Source organism: Elephantulus edwardii, unplaced genomic scaffold (assembly GCF_000299155.1).
Source record: "Elephantulus edwardii isolate Elephantulus edwardi_28Jun2011 unplaced genomic scaffold, EleEdw1.0 scaffold00518, whole genome shotgun sequence".
Taxonomy (NCBI): Eukaryota; Metazoa; Chordata; class Mammalia; order Macroscelidea; family Macroscelididae; genus Elephantulus; species Elephantulus edwardii.
The window spans coordinates 373,856-378,830 of record NW_006400268.1 but is presented as its reverse complement, the minus strand read 5'-3'; positions in this window follow the sequence as shown (position 1 = coordinate 378,830).

The following is a 4,975-nucleotide window of genomic DNA, read 5'->3' as shown; positions in this document are numbered from 1 at the left end:
TATATCTATATCTATATCTATATCTATATCTATATCTATATCTATATCGATATCTATATCGATATCTATATAGATATCGATATCTATATCTAGACATCGATATATTGATTCTCCTGTAATCCTTAGTCATTATCCAGATCTTTGAAACATAACAAGTAATTGCAAAGAACATGGCCTGTATTAGACACACCTTAGTCTCTAAACTGACATTGTTGCTTTTCAGCACTCTGTAGAGATCCCTGAAAGCAGATTTCCCCAAAGCAATTTGTCTTTTGATTTTCTGACTGCTGGTGTCAAGATTATTGATTGTGGAGCCAAGCAAGCCATACAAACTCAATCTCTTTTGTATTTATCATTGTGCTGCCAATAGACCAGTGGTGAGAATCTATCTTCTTGATATTAAGCTTCAATCTCTAGTGAAGAATACAGTCCTTGACCTTCTGCAGCAAGCACTTCAGCTCTTCTTCAATTTCAGTAAGCAAGATTATGTCATCTTCATAATGTAGGTTGTTGATGAGTCTACCTCCAATCCTGATGCCACGTTCCTCCTCCTAAAGCCCTCCTTCCCAAATGAGCTGTTCTGCATATAGACTGAAAAAGTATGAAGACAGGAAGCATCCTTGATGCACTCCGTTCCCGATTTTGAACCATAGATTCTTTCCCTGCTCTGTTCTTAAGACTACTTTACTTACTGGTCCAAGTATAGCTTTAACATAAACACAATCAAGTGTTCTGAGATCTCCATTTTCCTCAAGGTTAGCCACAATTTGTTGTGAGCCACACAAATGCCTTTGTATAGTCAATAGCCAACAACAAATTGAGATAGTTGGGAGTCAATCTAACTAAAGACACAAAAGACTGCAGAATATTTCTGTGAGACACAATAAAAGACAAATAAATGAAAAAATGTGCCCTGTTCACGGATAAAATATTGTGAAAATTACAGTCCTACCAAAAACAATCTACATGTTCAACACAATTTCAATACAGGTACCAAATTAATTTTTCAAGGATATCGAAAGGGAATTTGTCAAGTGTCTTTAGAGAGGAAAGAGACCTTTAATGAGCAAAGCACTTCTGAGAAACAAAAATGAAGTGCGAGGCATATCACTCCTTGACCTCAAAAGTTCTTGTTATTGTTATGTACCATCGAGTCACTTGCAACTCATAGCAACCCTATGTACAAGAGCCGTAAACCCTGCTCTATCCTGTGCCAGTCTTACTGTTTTTGACATACCCACTCCCATTACCACAGTTACTGAATCAATCCATTATTACATAGAGGGTCTTCCTCTCTTGTTCTGTCAGTCCACCCTCCCAAGCATGACGTCCCTCTCCAAGTAGTGTCCCACCTTGCAACTTGTCCAAAGTGTCAGACAAAACTTCAGAATCCTTGTCTCCAAGGAGCCACCTGGTCTCTCCCTCTCTAGGATGAACCTGTTTGTTCTCCTAGCCATCCATGATATATACAATACTCTTCTCCAGTGCCACAGATCAAAGGCATCAATTCTCCTTCTATCATCCCTAGACATAGTGCAGCTTTCTGATTCATAGCAAATAATTGAAAAGAGTATGGCATGTATCAGGGCAACTTAATATCCAGACTGACATTGTTGCTCTTCAGTATTTTGGAGAGGTCTTTGGCAGCAGACTTTCCCAATGCAATTTGCCTTTTAATTTCCTGGATGCTGGGAACAAGAATGTTGATTATAGAACCAAGCAAACTAAAGCTGCTATCAATCTCAGTCTTTTCACCATCTCTCATGATGCTGCACACAGTGGTAATAAGCAAAACAGCATTTTATTGGTACAATAACAGGAACATAGACAACGGAATTGAGTTGAGAACCCAGAAATGGACCCAGGCATCTATCGTCAACTGATACTTGACAAGGAAATAAAACTCATCAAATGGGGTTATGACAACCTCTTCAAAAAACGTCACTTGTAAAACTGGACAGTTGCCTGCACAAAGCTAAAACAGGAACCATATCTCACACCATGCACAAAATATCAAGTCAAAGTAGATCATAGACCTGGGAGTAAAGTTCAAAATCATAAAGTTCATCAGAGACTAACTAAGATCAAGCTTAGAAAGCTCTTTATGGTATAATAGGACTGTAAAATATAGCCAGAAATAAACAACCAAAAGAGGATAAAGTTGATGAATGGGATATTATAAAGATTAAATCCCTCCGTGCATAAAAAACTTTTTCAACAGAGTGAAAAGAAAACCTATTGACTGGGGGAAAAAAAACCAAACATTTGGCAATACCATTTCAGAAAAGGGTCTCATATCAAATGTTTACAGAATCCTACAATGCTTCCACTACTATAACTATGCTTTTTCTTTCGTGATTGTAGGGTTTTCAAAGGTCTGTTATTTAGGAAGCAGATTGTCCAGCCTGTTTCCTTGTCTGTCTCAGTAAGGAAGCTCCCCCAAAAGTTGTCGACAATGAGTAACCCAAATGGCATTTGGCACACCAGTGGCACAGATTTTATTCTATTCTCACAGCAACTTAAAGGTATCTCAGTAGAGCAAACTGACAGACAAGTGCTCTATCACTTAGAACAATATTCTCCTTAATGCCAGGCCCGAGGTCCCAATTGACCTTTAAATACAAAGGTCTACCCCATCTAGATCCTGTTTGCTTAAACAAGAAGCTTTTAACCCACACCAACAAAATCACAAACAGCCAATCAGCCTACACTTGATTCTTAACACAATCAGAAATGCCCTAACAGTTTATACCCAGCTTTCAAGTAAATCAAATCACTTACCCTCCAGAACATAAGTGCTCCTAGCTGGAGGGCCTCATTAATATCACATTAATATCAAGAAAAATGCTGCTGAAGAGAATTAAAAAATGGTTAGAGTAAGTACATAGATAGGAAACTGCCAGAAGTTCAAGCAGGTGTTAGAAGAGGTGATCTACAGATAACATTGCTGATGTCAGATAAATCCTGGCAGAAAGTAAAGAATACCAGGAAAATGTTTATTTATGCTTTATTGATTATGCAAAGGCATTTAACTGTGTCGATCATAACAAGTAATGGCTAACATTGAGAAGAATGAGAATCCAGAGCACTTAATTGTGCTCATGTGGAACCTATACCTGGATCTGGAGGCTGTTGTGTGGACACAGCAGGAGACTAATGCACAGTTTAAAAATGAGAAGGGAGTGTGTCAACAAGGGAGTTTTATCTATATGATGAGGAAATTATACAAGAAGCTGAACGCTGTATGAAGAGGAATGTGGCATCAGGATTGGAGGGAGACTCTTAATAACCTGTCTTATGCAGATGACACAACCTTGCTTACTGAAAGTGAGGAGGACTTGAAGCACTTGTTGCAGAAGATCAAGGAATGCAGCCTTCAGTATGGATTGTATTGCATTATCAAGAAAACAATGATTCTTATCACTGGACCAATAGACAGTGTTATGATGGATGTAGAGGAGATTGAAACTGTCAATAGTTTCATCATGTGTGCATCCACAATTAACACCCTTGGTACCAACAGTCAGGAAATAAGGGGATGCATTGCACTGGAAAAATCTGCAGTTAGGGAGTCTTGATATCAGTTTGAGGACTAAGGTGCATCTGATTTAGGCCATTGTCTTTCTGATTACTTGCTATGCATCTGAGAGCTGGACAGTGAATAAGGATGACAGAAAAAGAATTGATGTCTTTGAGCTGTGGTGTTGGAGAAGAGTACTAAACATCTCATAGATGATAAAGAGAACAAACAAATATATGTTGGAGAGGGTGTTCTTTGGAGGCAGGAATGGTGAGACGTCACCTCACATACTTTGGGCATATTACTATGAGGGGCTATTCCTTGGAGAAGGACATGATACTGGGAAGGATGGAGGGCCAGCGAAGTAGAGAAAGACTTTCAACTCATCGGATTGGCATGGTGACTGTCGTAACAGGCTCTTGTGTGTCAGGAAGTGTGAGTATGGTGCAAGATAGAACAGGGTTCAGATCTTTTGTTCATAGTCGTACTCAACTCAGTGGCACCTAACAACAACAACCAAAGCCTCCACAAGAAAAAGACTGATCACAAAATTTCAAAATTGGCAAAAGACATGGAAAGAATTTTCACAGATGAAGATAGTCAGATGTCCAATAGACACATGAAGAAATGCTCAAAATCACTAGCAATAAGAGAGATGCAAATCAAAACCACAATGAGATACCATTTTACCCCTGTAGGAGTGCTAACGTTTAACAGGACAGCAAGTAATAAAGTTTGGAGAGGATATGGAGAGATAGGAACTTTTATATACTGTTGGTCTGATTGTAAAAAGTACAACTACTCTGGAAGGTACTTTAGCATTTCCTCAAAAGCTGAACATAGAAATTCTATATGACCCCGTCATTGCTCTGCTTGCAATATACCTCCAGAAAATGAGAAGTGAGGCACAATCTGAGACTTGTACACTAATGTTCATAGCAGCATTATTCACCATTGCAAGAGCATAGAAACAGCCCAAATACCCAACCACAACAGAATGGATTGAGAAATTATACATTCACCTGATGGAATACTATGAAGTATGCAGGAGCAATGATTTTGTAAATCACAGCCTAACATAAGAAGGACTGGAGAGCAATATGCTAAATGAACTAATCCAGCCCCATAAAGACAAATATTGTATAAGACCATTTTTGTAGAATATGTATGAGGATCCAAGTGGGGGAGGGTGAGTGCAGAGGGGTGAGGATGGATGGTGGGAGGGATGGCTAATCATAGGGTCCCACAATTTGATGGATGAAGGGAGGGGTGGATAAAGGAACTGGGAAAGATCCAGTGTCAAAAACAATATATAAGAACTTTGTAAGTAAAGCAGTATAATATAAAAAATTTATTTATATATAAAAACAAATTATCAAGGATGCTTTCGGCAGAACGTTAAATGATCCCGGAAGTGTTAAAAGAAGATGGAAGGAATATACTGAGTCACTGTAT